At 41.8% G+C, this 18,902-nt stretch overlaps 1 pseudogene; it reads right to left on the bottom strand.

Annotated features, from left to right (window-relative positions):
* The window catches only part of LOC113109865 (protocadherin Fat 3-like), a 57,990-nt pseudogene that overhangs the window by 20,969 nt on the left and 18,119 nt on the right, over nucleotides 1–18,902 (bottom strand).

Below are 18,902 nucleotides of genomic sequence, written 5' to 3'. Positions count from 1 at the left end.
TTATACAGATCATGAAGCAAATTACACCCTCCTACTGTAAATAATATAACAGCTCAAGTACACAGTACAAATGAATAACTAATGTAAGTTCATTAAGGGGATTTATGCGAGCAATACGCTAAATTATACGCTAGCTGTGAAATTGAAATGATGTCTGCGGTTAATTAAATGCCAGTGAAGTGGCTCGGCTAATGAGAGAACTTCACCCTCGTGACCGTTTCTCCGATGGCTAGGTCCTCGCTGATCAGAACATTGTAGATGTCCTCGCTGAATGAAGGCGAGTTGTCATTGACGTCCAGAAGCTCTATGGTCACTATTGTCGTGGCCCTCAAGGGAGGCGTTCCACCATCAAAGGCCTCGACATTCAAGAAAAAATCCTTGCAGAGCTCATAGTCAAGATCATCCGCCACAGAAATGATGCCTGAAATCATGCGAGACATGAGCCAGAGTAAAGCCAATTAATTTATATGAAAATGACAGACAACACAGTTACATAACTCGCAAAACAAAGGCTCCTTGGGACGCAATAAAAGCCTGAATATTTAGTTCATGCACAATATCCAAAAGAAAGTACTTCCCAGCTACACCTTTAAGAGCTTAATTCTTTTAAAGTATAAAGCACTTTACGCTTTTGTGATGTAACTATTAAGTGATATATCTATAAAAATGATGTGGATTCCAAGGACTGTCAACATCTTTTTAAGACACAAAGAGAACTCTCAATAACCGCTCGCATGTTTTCTGCATGTTAAGCACTGTTATTAAAGTTTCATGGAGCATTCATAACTAATTTTCCCATTCGCTGCACTTATATTGTGCTGTTTTAACAGACACAATTTATCAGATCATAATGTCTTTTCTACAGTCAGTGGACTTTCTTACATTTGTTTCAATGATTTCGTGAAAAAGCAGTGATAAATGAACTGACAATAAGCCTCTGTCTGTATTCATCACAAGTGAGCTCCCAGAAGAACTCTAACAAAATATTGTTAGACCAGAAATAGATTTTATTTATGCAGAAAACGTGCGTCTCTCTGCCTTGCCTGTTGAATCATCAATGGAAAACTTCCCCAGCTCATTTCCGGACAGGAATCTATAGTAGATTTCTGCATTCACTCCAATGTCTCTACTTGTGGCACAGACTCGCAGGACTTCTGTTCCTACTGTTACATCTTCAGGCACTGTGACTGCGTAATCTAGCTTTTGAAACAAAGGTGGGTTGTCGTTCACGTCCAGAACCATGATGGTGAGGTCCAGCTCGGTGGAGAGTGAGCCATCGCCCCCTGCTCGGTCAGTAGCCTTGATTCTGATCCGATACGAATCTTGCACCTCTCGGTCCAGAGGCTTCTCCAGGATCACCACACCGGAGAATGGGTCAGTGGAGAACATGCCACCAGCAGAGTCAACAAGTGAGTACACCATCTTCCTGTTTAGACCTGGGAGAAGGCATATTTTTGGACTATAATTTTACTAAAATAAAAAGTATACATCAGTTTTATGATCCATAAAGCAACTTGGATCATTAGGGAAAAAGTATCACATTGCAGGACTATTTAAAATGAAGTGGTGGAGGAAAACAGCATCAGTCACAGAACCTCTTATACACTCATATAAAGTTGAACCTAAATGTTACACATGTGAAATACTTACCTTCATCTGGATCATTAGCCCGAAGGCGCGTGAGCAAGGCCTTGGGTGCCGCATTTTCATATACACTCGCCATGAACCGTGTGAAGGCAAATGACGGTGCATTATCATTAACATCCAGAATGGTCAGAGAAATTTCAGAGCGACAGAACAGCCCTCCTCCATCTGTAGCCTGTGCTATCAGCTTATAACCTGCAGTTTTCTCACGGTCCAATAAAGAGGCTGTCTTCAGTTCACCTGGCAACAAAACAGACAGATATAAGAAAAGTGCAAAGACTCACAGGATGGATTTCAGAACCATGGGCCAGAGCTACATTAAGTAAAAACTTCAATCAGATGAAGTAAAAGATATTGTAAGTGACAGACGATCGTGCTAAATATTTATCTGTCATAAATGTTTCATTCAATCAAGACTTATGACGTCATTAAATTAATTACTAAATTTCTGTCATCTATCTAAAGATACTTTCAACTTTTCTGTCAATCTGGGATAACAGGCAAACTTGTAAAGATCTGAAACCTAAAAAAATAGTCAATTTATTAAAATAAATTAAAGGCTGGAATTCACTAGACAACTTTTCCAACACATGGTTACAGGGGAAAAAATGAGCATCATAAACTAAAGCAAGGATCATACACTTCTATACACTACATACTTGCAAATCCCTCCAAACACAACAAACTCAGGCATATACTCTCTAATCAGCTCAAAATATCAAACTTGTTTGATACCTTCAGATATTAAAGAATCATAATCTGTCATATGAAATCTAGGTAAGATCTGTCTGTCGACTCCAAACACTCTCCACCAACATTTGTAAAGTATATGAGTTCAGCGCTAGTCATGGCCTGGTTTTATGGATCAACTATTATGTTGTTCAATGTACTGATAATACAGTTTTTCTATCCTTGCTATCAAGCTCAAAACGTGACAACAGCCATGCAATTCTTAAGTTTATTACAAGGTGCAACAAAGCATAGCTGAGACTAATATTACAAAAACAAAAAAGATGGTTATTGATTTCAGAAAAAAAATGCTCCAATAGTGCAAACACTACTTATTCAGGACAGAGAGGTCGATAGAGTAGAAGAGTACAAATACCTTGGTACCATTTTTGACACAACTTTAAAGTTTCAGCAGAATACGGAGGCTATTATCAAGAGGGTTCACCAAAGAATATTTGCCCTGAGGAAACAAAATTCTTTTGGAATACAAAAATCTATTTTGTGTGTATTTTATAATACTTTTATTGAGATAATTTTAAGTTTTTCATTTTTATGGTGGTTTGCAACTATTTCTATTAAAAATAAGAATCACCTCCAAAATACAGTTCGAATTTGCTATGAAATTACTGGTGTGCCACTCCGGAGCCTAACTGAATTTTCATGATGAATAATGACACGCACCCCTTGCACTCTGAGACAATGCCTACTGGTAGAAGGCTTAGAAGTATTAAAGTTACCTTTGTACCAAAAGCCATTCATATTTGCAGTTTGAATTTTATTAAGTATTCTTAAAAGTGTTTGTATTACTTACAGATTTTGTATGTGTACAGATTAAGTGGCTAGATTAAATATGAACCGTGTTGTATTGTTGCAATTTGTAATTATGTGGCAGTCTATTGTATTAGTGTTTTTTCCAAGAAAATCATGTAGTGTATTCATTCAAGACTTGAGAAATTGAAAAAATTAAATGTGTCAAAAGTATAAAAGCACGTCAAAAGGAGTTTGTACAGAAATACCAGTATTTGCATCCATGTAAAAATCTTCAACACCAATGCCAAACAGAGAATACTGAATTTCTGCATTAACACCACTGTCCAAGTCTGTTGCTCCAACCGAGAGAATAGCAGTATTAACAGGCACATCTTCTGGAAATGAGGCCTCATATTGCGCCTAAAAAATAATGATAAAAATGTATTCAAATAGTGTATTGAATTCTTAATACTTTTCCATACCAAAACTTCATTAACGTACATCAGTATGCATGCATTAAACATGTTAGTTGTTAACTTGGCCTGTATAAGATGACAAATACCAGCCTAAATCAATTGCTCAGACCTGATTGCAGATGGGGCTGTTGTCATTGGCATCCATGACAGTGACCTCCACGCCTATGCGGGTTACAAACAGGCCGTCGCTGGCTGTGATATTGAGCAGGTATCGATCCTGCTCCTCTCTATCCAAAGGCCGCTTCACCAAGACCTTCCACTCCCCCTGAACGGGAGCCAGCGCAAATACCCCCTTGGGGTTTCCTCCTGAGTCAAAAAGATGGCAACAGAATTGAGATAAATGAGCTAGATAGATTTGTGTATCTCTGTGATGGCCTGCACAAAGACCAAACCATCATTTCCAGAAGCACATTACAATGTTTATATGCTGTAAGGTGCTATTGTTAAAACAAACTGCATGTATTTCAAAACTGTATTGAACACATCAAATTAAAATGCGCTTACACACATCAAAATAACTCCAAGAGCATGTTAAGTGGACCAGAACACTTAGGGACACTTTTGGAGAGGATATATATTTTATCTCAAGTTATTGGAAACAATAAACTGAGCTTAATTCTAACAATCTGTTCACATTCCCAGATGAGCTTTAAACAAAGTAATGTGACACATAAAGCAGATGGCTCTTTACTCATATAGCTTTTGCACACTTAGTTCATTAAATTAAACCCTTTCAATGTGATTATCTTTCCCGGAGAGCCTCCGTGAGCCATAAATCATCCTCCAGTGGCCTACTTTAATACGCACCTGTAATATGGAAGCTGACAAGCCGATTCTGATCAGAGCTGTCCCCGTCACGAGTGCTCAGCACTGAAACCACTTCTCCCAGAGGGTCGCTCTCAAGCACAGCACCTCTGTAGTACTCTCTCTCGAAGGTAGGGGGGTTGTCATTAACGTCTGCAATTGCAACGGTCACTAGAGCTGTGGAGGAATGTGAGACACCCTCTCCTAGATCAGATGCCACCACGTTGAAGGTGTAAGATGGGCACATCTCATGATCCAGGTCATCAAGAGTGGTGATCCATCCAGTCTTGCTGTCAATAACAAACATGGCACGAGGGGCAGATTTAGATCTACTAGCTTTGTCCGGTTCTTGGTTTAGGGTTGGTCCAAGGCTGTAATTAACCTGTCCGTTAGATCCCCAATCAGGGTCAAGTGCTCGTACCTGGATTACCCGTGTACCCCTAGGCATACCTTCCATAACCATGGCCACATAAGCATTGGTTTCGAATAACGGTTTGTTGTCATTCACATCCAGCACCTTGACTTCTACATCCACTACAGACATGGACTCAACCAGTGCCTGTCTCATGGTGGCTGCAACTTTGAAACGGTAAATGTTGATGAGTTCATAATCAAGGGGGTTTACAATCCTTAGAAGTCCAGTTTCTCTCTCAACTAAAAACGTCCCACCCTGGTTACTCTCCCCAGTCTCTCCATTCACCACAGAAAAGAAAGCTGTCTGGCCAGGACTTAAGTACACTGATCCCAAGACTGTCCCAACAGGTGTGTCCTCTGGGACAGTGTAGGAGTACTGGGGTTGGGTGAAGGAGGGCACATTTGCATCAGGTGGTAAGACATGAATAAATGCAGACACAAGGGAATGTTTGGCTGGAACACCTCCATCAGTAGCTTTGACAAAAAAGGAGAGAACTGTTCCTCTTAAATGTGCCATGCTTCCCTTTGTGACCATCCAACCACTGTCAGGCTCAATCTCCAACACATCCACAAGAGGAAGCCTTGCCTCACTGTACAGCGAGTAACTAACTCTGCCATTATCCCCAGAATCTGGGTCCTGAGCCTGGATTTGAGTCACCAGTGATCCCATTGGCACATTAGCCTTTATGCTAACTCTATACTCCATAGCCATGAAACGTGGTGCATTATCATTTTCGTCAGCAAGAATTACCCTAACAGTGCAGAAGGATGCTCTTCCCCCACCATCGAGCGCCATAACAGTTAGCAAAATGTCTCTGTTTATTGGGTTTTCTCTGTCGAGCTTCTGAGCTGTAGTTATCAGGCCATCAGCTCCAATGTAAAACTGAGTCTTTCCAAGGTCATTGATAAAAGAATACATGACCTGACCAAACATCCCTGAGTCCTCATCTGTGGCACGCACCTGAATGACTTTGGTACCTGCTGGGGCATTCTCACGAACCTCCGCCAAGTAGAACCTTTGACTAAAGACAGGGCTGTAAAGATTGGCCCCCATGACTCGAATGTTCACCTGTGCAGTGTTGGTGAAGACCCCATCTGATACAGACACATTGAGGTTGTATGCTGGCTGCATCCCTTGTCTGCGCTGACTGGACAAGTAAATGACACCTGTCTGAGAGTCTATTATAAAGTTCATTTTTTCATCTCCAGAGAGTATGCTGTACCTCAAACTCTCGGCATCTGAGCTGTCTGCATCAGAAGCTTGGACACATGTCACAATGTGCCCTCTGGGAGCCAGTTCACTCACAAAAGCTTCGTAAAGTGGCTGGCTGAAGGATGGTGGGTTGTCATTCACATCACTCACTAAGACGGTGACCGTGACCTCACTGCTCTGTAATGGGAAACCGTTGTCTGTTGCCCTAACGATAAAGCTAAAGCTCTGTGTAAGTTCATAGTCCAGAAGACGTGTTGTTAACACGAGTCCACTAGTGCTGTCAATGTGGAAGTAGTCTGTGCTGTTAAATCCATCAGAGAGGATTTGATAGCTAATCACACTGTTTCTTTCAGAATCCTTGTCGGTCGCCCAAAGCTGTATCACGCTATACCCGATCATTGAATTTTCTGGCAAAGTGGTGGTGTATGATGCATTACGAAATGCAGGGGCATTGTCATTTACATCCACTACAACTATATCCACATCTACTTCAGATCTGGCTCCAGTGAGAGTGTCTGTAGACCTGATGGTTAGCCTGTAGTAGGGAGTGGTTTCATAGTCTAAAGGATATATGACACTAATCATACCATTGTCAAAGCCAATGTCAAATTGGAAAGAAGGATCCCCTTCTACAATAGTATACATAATGTTTTGGCCCTCTGGGCTGGTGGCATTTATGCATAATATGGGAGTTGACACTGCAATATCCTCTCTAACTGATATGCCATAAAATGACTTGTCAAAAACAGGCATGGCCCTGTTCACAACTGTAACTGGAAGCTCGACAACAGTGAAGAGGGAAGGGTAGCCTGCATCACGTGCAAGGACAACCAGTGGATATTCAACATTGGACAAGTCTGCATCAAAGGCCCTTTTAAGACTAAGCTCCCCAGTGAGCTTATTTATCTCAAAATGTGGATGGTCTTCCTTAAGCTCGTAATATATAGCTCCATTTATCCCTTTGTCCAAATCTGTCGCAGACACCTGGAAGACGGATGAGCCAGGTTCTGCATCAACCTGCACAGCCGCATAATATGGAAGGCCTAGAAACTCAGGGGCATTGTCGTTAACATCCTCAACTTCTACTCTGATGGTTACTCTAGCAACTCGCAGCTGGTCGTATTCTCTACTCGCCTCAACCACCAGCTCATACAGTTCCTGTTGTTCTCGATCGAAAGGGACTCCTGTGGTTTGAATGACTCCTGATGTGGGACGAATTGTAAAGCGTGTCCCTGCATTCAAAAGCGTGTACTTTAGTGGTTCATTTAAGCGGTTTCCTACAGCATTTACAATGCTCACGGTGGTAATGTTCACACTGTTCTCCAGTACAGAAGAGGAGTATGTGGTTTGACTGAAGAGGAGGCCACTGTCCATTGCCTCTTTTACTAACACAGTCACGAGTGCTGTGCAAAAGTACCGCCCATCTGACACCTTGACACTGAAACGATAACGGTCTTTGGAGAGTTTATTGTTTTTGACTGTAAGTATGCCTGCTGATGAATCCATTTCAAAGTGCTCCAAGTTGCTATCAGCCAAGGAATACATCAGATCAGTGGTCATGTCTGGATCAGTGGCTTCTACTCTCAGAACCTCAACCCCAACGTACGTTGGAAGAAGCAAAACGGTGTCATAAGCTTCTTGTGAGAACTGAGGGGGAGAGTCATTGATGTTCACAACCCTGATTAGGACCTTGGCTGGCTTCTCTGCTGTTAGCTGAGGCCTGCCACTGTCTCTCACATTAACAGAAAAATAAAAAGCACTGAATTTTTCATAGTCCAGTTTAGCTATAGTTCTGACGGAGCCTGTTCCTGAGTCCACAGTAAAGAACAATTTAGCTGTGTCCTCCACAATCTGGAAGACCAGGAGGGCATTGTGATTCTTGTCAGCATCTGTGGCTTCAATTACCAGGGGCTTTCCATCCTCACTTATCACCACACTATTGATGGGAGCTGCCTCACTGATGGTCCCTGTATATGTGAGCTCCTGAAAAACTGGAGGATTATCATTTTCATCAACCACTTGGATGCAGACAGTGACACTGGAGGCAATCCCAGCCATGTTTACAGCCTGGATCACTAGCATATATGACGAGGTCATCTCAAAGTCAAAATTCCTTTGTGTTGTGATGACACCTGTGTAACGGTTTATTTTAAACCTCCTTTGATCATTTCCTTGTATAATGTCATAAATCAGTGTGGTTTGGCTAATTGCACAGACCAATATGACAAAAGTCCCAATAGCCACATTCTCTGTGATCTCAGCCTGGTATTCCTGCTGGGCAAACTTTGGACTGGAGAAATCAGACAGAGATATGGCGATCTTAGCTGTAGTTGTGCTACTTAATGCCGGAGTACCTCCATCGGTGGCTATCACAGTAAGGGTATAAAAACCCACAGTTGTAAGGTCCAGCTCTCTGGCTACTGAAATTAAACCAGATAATGGATCTACTCCAAATATGCCACCAGTGTTTCCTGTGAAAAAATGAGATGTGTCTGTCAGTTCATGATGAAAAGTGCATGTCGGGTAAAGGATACATCAAAGATAAATCTTAAGATTCATGACAGGTTAAAAGAATGAGCTAATGCATCACACTCTGTGGAACAGACAATCAGTTTTACACAAAACAGCTGAACAATGGAAATATTATCAGGGAGTCTAATAAATTCAAGAGATGAGAACATGATGTTTACCTGAAACAATTGAGTAAACTATCTCCCCGTTTCTCCCTGAGTCTCTGTCTAGTGCGACTACCTGCAAAGCTGACGTTCCTGGAGGAGAAGACTCAAACACTGTACTCTCATAAATAGTGCGAGTAAAAAAAGGAGGCTGGTCATTGGCATCCTCCAAGGTCACAATAATCCGTGCCAGGTCTCTATAATAGGGAAATTCTTGATCTTTCACCTAAAAAAGAGGAGGAGAGACAGGGCAACAGACCTGAGGAGAAAAACTAAGATTTTGCATGGAAAAGATTTGTGAGGAAACAAGTAAAAAGAGGAAAAAGTAAAACAAAAAAAAGAGACAGCAGACAGAAAGGAACAGTTAAAAATGTAAATTGTTAAAACTTAAAATCTGGTATGCTGGGCTATATTTATGATTATCATATCATACAGTAAAAGTACATATCATATCATATCATATCATACAGTAAAATTACAGTGGAGTTCAAGAGTCCACACTGATCAAAATATCTGGAAACAAATATAAAGCTTATAATTTTGAGCCATATAAAAAATAATTTGTGAACATTTTAATATATTTTTAGTTATTTTTAAATGTATGGTGTTTCTCACCATAACCGTAAGGATGTGCTGAGAGCGGATCTCATAGTCCAGTCGATCTGCTATGTACATGACACCAGTACCAGGATTGATCTTAAACAACCGCATGCTTGCCGGATCAACGCTGCCATGGATAGAATAGCTCAACTTTGCCCTTTCATCCTTGTCCCTGGCCCGGACGCGCAAGATCTCAGTGTCGGCTGGCGTATCCTCAGACACAGAGACTTCATATGTACGCTCAGAGAAAATGGGACTGTTGTCATTGCTGTCCAAAACTTTTATGTAAATCTGTAGATACAGCAGACTGAGTCATTTTTGAATTTTCCAAGAGACATTCAATCTTAGTTAAACAAATACATGAGTAACCTACACTGTTGCAATAGGCTCTTATGTCAAAACAGCTTAAATAAGAAACAGAAAATGCACATGCTAGAGTGACAATTCAATGTAGGTTTCTGGGACACTTTAATACTCAGCAGCCCCTGGCCTATCTGAAGACATTTTCAGTGAATATTATAAAGATATCTCTTTCACACAGCAAACTTCTATTGATAAAATTAGATAAAACATGGCACGCTGCTTAAAATCCTATAGACGTCTCTCTCTTGGATATTTCAACCACATCTGCCAGGAATATTTGTGTTTCTGGCAAAGTTAGCAGACTTGTAACATCTGTTAGGAAAAGTTTCCAAGAGGTCTGCATACGAATACACCTACCTGTGTACTAGCTGTGTTTTTCCCATCTGTCACCTGTACCGTCATGTTGTATAGTGACTGTATCTCAGCATCTAGAGGTCTGGCTATTAATATGGTCCCCATCCGTCTCTGAATATCAAATGGACCATCGTAGTTACCTATTACACCAAAAAAATCACAGTTAGCATGAAATAAAAGATGAGAAGTGATAGAAAATGCTTTGAATGCACTTACAAATCCAACGAAGACGTAGGCTAAATGTTTGGCAGAAAAGAATCAAGGTAAACACTCTACCAATCGAACTGTCATGCAGTTTGGCACGTCTGTGAGTAATACATTTTTTATGTTTCACAGTGATTCATCAAAGTTTCACAGCTTTCGAAACATCAACCGCTTTATGTTGGGATCTTTCCCATCAGCCTCAGGTCTCTTATCTTCGACTCCCACAAACATCTGTGTCAAGTTCAGGCCTCTTCACGGCAGATTCTCAAATCATTAATTCAGGTTCATTCTGACGGATAAGGGCAAACTTTCTGAGCATCTTTAGTATGCATTGCATGCATCTGTTCCAATTCCACTCAATTTCCACTGCACTTAAGTGAGATCAGAAGACCCTAAGCCTGGAAGGTATCTCAGCACTGAAAGTGTTTACAGGATTGAGCGCTTCACGTTTGCCCTCCAGCAAATGGAGTTTTTAAAGCGAGTATCTAAAAGTATCAGATAAACCAGCCAATTTTTTTCCATTTAGGAAAATAACTACAAAATACTGACAGTTAGCCTACCACTGTCAGATGAACAGTTTCCACCACAGGAGCTCTGTGGGATATAAAACATCTCCCGGGACATTCTTCCACCTTCTCAGAAACAGATACAGATGAACAGAGAGAAAAAGAAAACAGAAAACTGACATTGAAGTCAAAAGCTCATGTTCAGTTAAACAAATTCAAAAACAACTAGCTTTTAAATGCTAATTCATTCAGGAGTTTTGCAACTAAACTTTACACAAGCAATTCCAACATGCGGGACAACATCTGCAAAGCTCAGCGAATCCTAAATACTGAGGGGGGTTAATCAAAAATACCCTCTTTGCAGTTGACTAACTTAAGCATCTGTGCATCTTCTGTTGAGTAGAAAGTACAGGTGCAAATTATAAATATGTAGTAGAGCTGTAAGCAACAAGCAAATGGAGTAAATCATTGTCAGAATAGTTTACCACAGATATCCACTCCTTTAAATTACATTTACATTTACTCATTTATCCGCACGGTTTTATCCGAAGTAACTGAGGAATGCTACAACACAAATTAATCATCCAAAGCAGACAGTAACATCAGTAATATCAGGGACATTAAAGTTTGCATCCTGACTTAATTTATGACTGGAACTGCTGCATTAATGATGATGCTCACCAATGATGTCGAACCATAAAGGAGTTTCTCTCTGCCAAACAGAGACCTCTCCAACGGACTCATACACTTTGGCGTTTTCCGCCACTGTGAAGTTGTAAACGGCTGCTGTAAATCGCAAGGCTAGTTGCGAAGGCACGGGCTTCCGAATCCATTCAACATGCAAACGGGCGGTCGACCACTTCTGAGGCGTCCCATTGTCAATGGCTTTTATCTGAGAAAAAATGAAGTACATATTAAGACTGAAAACATTATGCTGTAATAAAGAAAAACTTTCTTTAATATCCACTGAAGTGCCCATATGTATGATACTTTACTGTGAGCATATCATAGCCACCAGCTGTGACCATCTTCCTGGAAGACACCATGGCTGTCTTGGCATCAATTACAAATTTGCCATCGTCATTTCCATCCACGATGCTGTACGTGAGATCTGCATTGGAGCCTTCATCTCGATCGTAAGCGAAGACTCTGTAGACTGGATCACCACGTTTGTTACGGTCCCGCTCCGGAAGGCTGATGCGGTACACAGACTCTTTGAATTCTGGCGTATTGTCATTCTCATCTTGAACATGCACTATCACCCAGACAGTGGACTGCCTGAAGATCCCTCCTCCATCCATAACTGTAACCTAGATAAACACACATTTCATTTCAGTGCCAATCTTCAATATTAACAGTTCAAGGAAGCTGCAAATGGAGTTTTAACATTTCCATGTTGTCTCTTCATACCTATATATACCCATATATCATTCATGCAATCATGTACATATCTTTTCACTCATGTCTTCATGACTTATATGTATAATATATGTATACTAATATATATATATATATTTGGGGTTAGAAAGATTTTTATTTGATATCAATTATATTTTTCTTCAGCAAAGATTAGTTAAATTTATCTTAAGTAATAGTAATATTTCGCAATACTGTTTTCCTATATTTTTTAATAAAATGAATGCAGTCTTGGTAAGCATTAAAAAAGACCTCAAAAAACATTGTAAACATTTTGCAGATCCCAAAACTTATAAACTAGTATTTGATTTGCATATATTAATTTTAATTAATAATTAATTAGTTTTATCCAATCAAAACAATATACTTTGCCATAACATATTGCACATTTTAGAGTATATTTTACTTTTGTTCTTTAAATCTTGTATCTCATCCCATGTCATTTGTACTGAAAGCTCAAGTTAAGCAACAAACCAGATTTCTGGCAAGCAGACATTATAACCTCAGATTTACATCAAAAGAGTGACTCCAGCCATATCTAGGGCCTTGAGGATGGCTTTTTTTGACTTGTGACTTGACAGCAATGAGCCAAAAGCCATTCACACACCTTAGCAACTTTACAGCAACTCTGCATCTCTCTCTCTGTTCTCCAGATAAATAAAAAGACTAAAATACTGATAAACAAACCAGTCCCTACTCACCCTCTATTTAAAATAAATGAATAGAAAAATACATCAATACAACTTCTTCAGAAAACAACACAATGAGCCAACTGATATCACTCTTCTTCATGGAGCTCCACTGGAGATCAGACAGTGGCCACAAAATTGGGGCCGGGGGTATATTACACCACTGCAAAAGTCAGAAGCAGCGTCTCATGAAAGCTTCTACGAACTAAATCTTTAATGACCACCATCCGCCGTCAGCACCACACGCTGGAGACGCTGATGCCTGGGTGGCTGTCAAAGCAGGCACCTTGAGGCACTAGATGTATGATATGAACTTTGGAACTTGAAGCCTGCCGCAGAGTGAATCATCATTTACCGAACACAAAAATCAATGGCCCTCATTCCGCTCGGTCCATGTAGAGCAGGGATCACGGGGAGCCACACCCATCCCATTGATCAATGCTACTGTACTGCCCTCATTGACTGATCAGTAATTTAAGAGCTGCTCACCAGACTGTATGAAAATTTGCACATCTGCACGTGTTTTGGTGTTAAATAAGAGTCCTTGGTCAATAAGCACTGGCTTTATCCTATCTGTCACTCATAATGCAAATGTAGACAAGTCATTTGCTGTACTGCACCTCATTATAAGATTTCATCATTAGAAATAAAAAAGCACATGGAAACACTGTTACCTTTATATGTGTAAATCAATTCCTCACCATAGATACTACAACTGATTCTCCTTATATTCAAATAAATTCAATAGGTTACTGGTAGCATCTCGCTATTTCATTGGACATGAATATTTCAATTTATGAATGTGCTGACAAACTGCCTGGGAGCTCCTCGATGGTGAAACTCCTCCTCCTTCAATCAGTGGTGAACCAGGTGGAACAAATCTTCCAGGTGATCTGAGCGTGCCAGTACCTGGCTTTGTTGTCTTTAGACTGCATTTAAGGCACCACAAGACCAAGGAAACCATCTTTGTCATCAAGGTGACTGTGCAAGACCAAGCCTTCCACAATACTGTGAAGGACAGCCGGTAAGCGCCATATTGGCCATGTTTGGCTAGACTGCCTTAAGCAGTCAAACACAAACTCTTGAACTCTTGTTGACTTTGATAGGACTTTTGCAGTGGTATTTGTAACTTCAAATGTTGTTTGTGGGGTAATCAAATTCCAAATTCATTGTTTGACAAAGAATGTGTTTGAAATTGTTAAAAGTAATTTCAACTTTGTAGAAATCTTAACAAACAAAGTTCTTAATTCAGGTGAAAATGTATAGTCTAAAATTATTTGGCTAAAGATACTTTGTTAAAAGATAAGAAGGTTCTAAAAATTTAAATAATTGATTGTTTTGTAAAGGATATATAGTTGTGTGGCTACAATGATGCCTTAGAATAATTCTTGACTATGAAAATACTTCTTAAAAGTGGAAACCTTGTATTTTGTAATGACAGTACTGTGTTTATCTGAGGTGAATGTGAAGAATTGTTTAGTTTGACTGTCAACTCAAATAATAACTGGTATTTGTCATTTCTTTTGAGGTTTTTCACCTGTTTACTGCTATCAAGGAATGGTAAATAAAAGACAAACAACTGTTCCCATGGCTGTTTATTGAGTGAAATCCAGTTAAAAGCTTCATGTGGAGGGATTGTCCTTTTCAAGTGGGGAATTGCACAAGGAAACCAAAATCTGAACCTCGGCAAGCTCGACAGTGAAAAACCGTCTCTGAAGACTGGAGAAGGACCAGAAGAGTGACCACACGTGTCCAAAGAGACAAATAAAGACTGTTCCCGTCCTGTTGCTGTGATTTGAAATGGCTGATTCATTACTGGTAGAACAGCTAAAGACCGCAAGGACATCAGCGAAACGTCAGTTTTCTAGGTTGGCCAATAATGTGCTACGAATGCATACAATGATGTCGGAAGAGGAGCTTCGAGACAATTTTAAGAAGATCTCTGAAGAAGCTGGCAAAGTCCTGGAAGCCAACGATGATGTAGAGGGGCAATGTATTGAAGAAAGCTCCGATGCAGAGGAGTTGAGTGAGCAGCAAAAGAGGGACTTGGTCAAAACAGCTAATGAGTGTGAGAAGAAATTGCAAGAGCTAAAGGACCTCATACAAAAGACATTGTGGGCAAATTTCGGGGAATATGAACTGACACAATCAATTACAACAGCAGAGTCGCAAGCAGAAAACGTGGGAGCTGTGGACCCAAGTAAAAACCCAGATGCATATCACTTCATGATCGGACAGCTAGAGAAATTTGTGAAGGCTGCGAAGGAGGTGCATAAACATTGGAAGTGCTGGGCCCCCCCAGCAGAGCAACAACCGTTCCAGAGTCGTATTCAAGGCCTTGAGACTGTCCTGCCAAAACTCTCAATAAGACAAGCAGACTTTACAGGGGCACATGTCAGAGAAGAAACAAGCAAATTGAGTACTAATTCAATCAGTTGTGTGGCCACACCAGCAATTAAGTTAAAGCCAGCTGCCCTCCCAAAGTTTTCTGGCATCCGACGAGAGTTTCACCGGTGGAAAAAAGATTGGGAAGCGCTCCAGATGCAGGGAGAACCTACTGGATCCAAAGAGGTTAAAAAGTTCCAACTTCTCGACAGTGTGGATGAGAAGATAATACGAGACCTCCGCCTTGCAACTTGCATAACTGCTGAGGACATGTTCCGGGTCTTGGAGAACCGCTTTGGTAATAAGACAACTATAGCCCTTGAAATAGTAGAAGAGCTCCAAAGACTCCAAGCAGTTAAAGGTAACCAGCCTAGGAGGATTGTTGAGCTAATTCAATCTGTAGGAAAAGCCCTGGTCGATCTGAACGAGCTTGGCAAGACCGGCGCAATAAAGAACCCTCTTGTAACAAAAACGATAGAGAGTAAACTTCCTGATGGTCTGAAGAAGGAATGGCTTCTTCATGTAGCTGGCAAAGATGATGAAGCAGAGGAGGACAAGCGATTTGACTACCTCCTCAAGTTTCTTCAAGGTCAAGAAGCCATCTATGAGAAGCTGGACCAACTGAGAGAGGAGGAACCAAAACCAAAATCTGAACCTCGGCAAGCTCGAACCAGAACCTCCACCCAATTAAGCAACCAGGCTCAAGGATGTGTGGTCTGCGGAGATGGCAAGCATAAGAAAAGGATATATTTCTGCCAGAAGTTTCGCACTCTTAAGTTGTCAGAGAAAAGAAATGCTGTCAGGAAGCTGGGAGCCTGCAAAAAATGCCTGGAGATTCACAATGAAGGTGACTACTGTAAACCAGAGTTTCTGTGCAGGAGGCCAGACTGCATAGAACAGCGTGCTGCAGAACACCACTATTACCTTTGCCCAAGAGCTGGTACGTTCAAAGGGAATGTTGTCCAGGGGTCCAATAACCACGGCAAAGTGGGAGGTGACACAAGGGAGTGTTACACCCAAGCCCAAGAAGAATTTGTTAAAAGTCTCTCACCTGAACTTGCAGAGAAGTGTCGCAATGCCTTTTGCAACACTGTAGTCCGTTGCTCTCATTTGTCCAACCAAAGCAGTCTTCTAGCAGAGAATGGAATAGTGGAGTGGCCAGTCATTATGATGCTCTTAGAGGTCACAGCCAATGCAGGACAAAAAGTTGGGACTTTGATCGACCTGGCATCGGATACAAACTACATAACTCATGATGCAGCTGATCGTTTGAAGCTTAGAAGTGAAGCCATAACCCTTGTTGTCCACGGTGTGGGAGGAATGAAAGTTCAAGTTACCACAAAACGGTACCTCCTAAAGATCCGGATCCGCACAGAGCAGGGCAACTTCAGATCCCACCAACTCCTCTGCTATGGTTTAGACAGCATTGCAGATATCCATAAACATGTGACAGCCAAAAGACTCCAAAAGTTCTTTCCAGATGTCCCCCAAAATGAACTGGTGAGACCAAGACAGATACAGCTTTTGATAAGCCATAAGGAAGGGCGACTGGTCCCACAGAAAATGCGCACCATTGGGGACCTTGTACTATGGGATGGGCCATTGGGAAAGACAATTGCAGGGACACACCCTGGTCTATTTGAAGAGGTTACAGTTACAGCACACCAGTCCAGAGCGCACTTCGCCAGGTCTATGAGAACAGCCGCATTGATGTATGAAGAACATATCTGCACCAAACCTACCATCAAGTCGTCTTATTCTGCTATTACACATCGGGATTTTATTGAGTGGTGGCGATGGGATAGCATTGGCGCCCCCTGCACTCCAAAATGTGGAGGATGTCGCTGCGGCAGTTGTCAACCTGGTGGCAAAGAAATTACTCTGGCTGAAGAAAGGGAGCTGGAAGTTGTAAGGGGTGGCCTGACTTATGTTGGTGCTGATGACCACAGTGATAGTCCACACTGGCATGCTAGATATCCTTGGCTCATGGACCCATCTACATTGCCAAACAACAGAAAAGCAGTGGAGGCAACCTTCCTCCGAACAGAGAGACAGCTCGACAAAGAACCGCAGTGGAAAAAAGCCTATGGAGCTCAAGTCCACGAAATGGTTGACCGCCGGGCTGCAAAGAAGTTGACCAAGGAGGATCTAACCAACTGGAATGGACCTGTCTGGTATATTAGTCATCTTATCGCACCCAACCCCCATTCTGTTACAACTCCGGTAAGACTTGTCTGGAACAGCAGTCAGAAGTACAAAGGCCAAAGTCTTAATGACCTTTTGATGAAAGGTCCTGACGTTCTCAACTCGATTAGAGCTGTCCTCCTCAAGTTCCGCCAAGGCTCCTTTGCCGCTCTAGGAGATGTCAGAAAGATGTATAATTCTGTGTGGCTCGAGGAGAGGGAAGTCCATCTACACCGGTTCTTGTGGCGTGATTCAGAGGACAATGAGCTAGAACAATACGCCATAACCAGAGTGAATATCGGGGACAAGCCAGCAGGATGCATAGCACAACTTGCTATGAGGGAGACCGCTAACCTGCCTCAATTCAGCCACCTCACAGAGGAATGTCAAGTATTACATGAGCACAGCTATGTCGATGACATCTTGACATCCCATAACTGCAGTGAAAGGCTCAAAGTCATTACAAAGAATGTGGAGCTGATTCTAAAAGCAGGAGGGTTTGCATTGAAGCCTTGGGTCTTCTCAGGCCAAAGTAAAGGAGAAAGAGAAAAGGCATCACCAAATTTTGTTGTCCTGCCGAACCAGCTTAAGGAGGAAGAGAACAAGGCGCTCGGTCTCGGCTACATTGTGGATGAAGACATGTTGCATGTCATGGTGAGGGTCAACTTCTCCAGGCGGAAGAAAAAGATGAGACTTGGACAAAACCTGCTGCTAGAAGAAGTACGAGCACAGACACCAGACCCGCTGACAAGACGTGAACTGCTGAGTCAAGTTGCTGGCTTGTATGACCCAGTTGGCCTAACAACACCATTAAAGCAAAAAGGGGCTATCTTGGTCCGAAGGGCATTCCAAGAGGCAAAACCAAAGTGCAGCATGGTCAAGGACACATGGGACCTTCCCCTGTCGGATGAGCTCCGCAAAGATGCAATTGGAATTTTTGAGGAGTACGTCCAGCTAAGCAAAGTAATGTTCCCAAGAGCCCTTACTCCACCAAAGGCAACAACTGAACCAGTCGCTGTCACTTTTTCAGATGGTAGTGAAAGCTCCTATGGTGCTGTCCTCTACCTGCGGTGGAACTGCAACAAACAATTAACAATTCGACTAGTGGAGTCAAAAGCAAAGCTGACACCTCTAGACCAGAAGGGGGATGCGGTCAAATCAGAACTTTGTGGTGCAGTTTTTGCAAGTCGCCTGAAAAAGTACTTTGAACAGCATACCCAGATCCAGATAAAAAGGTGGTACCATTTGTTAGACAGTCAGACTGTTCTTGGAGCTATCCAGCGTGAAAGCTATGGATTTCAGACTTTCTTCGCTAATAGAATTGGAGAGATCCAAGAGAGCACACAGCTACAGGACTGGTGGTGGATCCCTGGACCACTCAACATAGCCGACATTATCACTCGAGGAGCTGGGCCAAAGGAACTTGATGCGCATTCAGAGTGGCAGCAAGGGCCAGAGTTTCTACATCTTCCAGAGAGCGAGTGGCCAATTATGTC

Source organism: Carassius auratus, chromosome 10, assembly GCF_003368295.1.
Source record: "Carassius auratus strain Wakin chromosome 10, ASM336829v1, whole genome shotgun sequence".
Taxonomy (NCBI): domain Eukaryota; kingdom Metazoa; phylum Chordata; class Actinopteri; order Cypriniformes; family Cyprinidae; genus Carassius; species Carassius auratus.
Note: the sequence above shows the minus strand (reverse complement) of the source record. Positions and strands in the feature narration are given on the sequence as shown.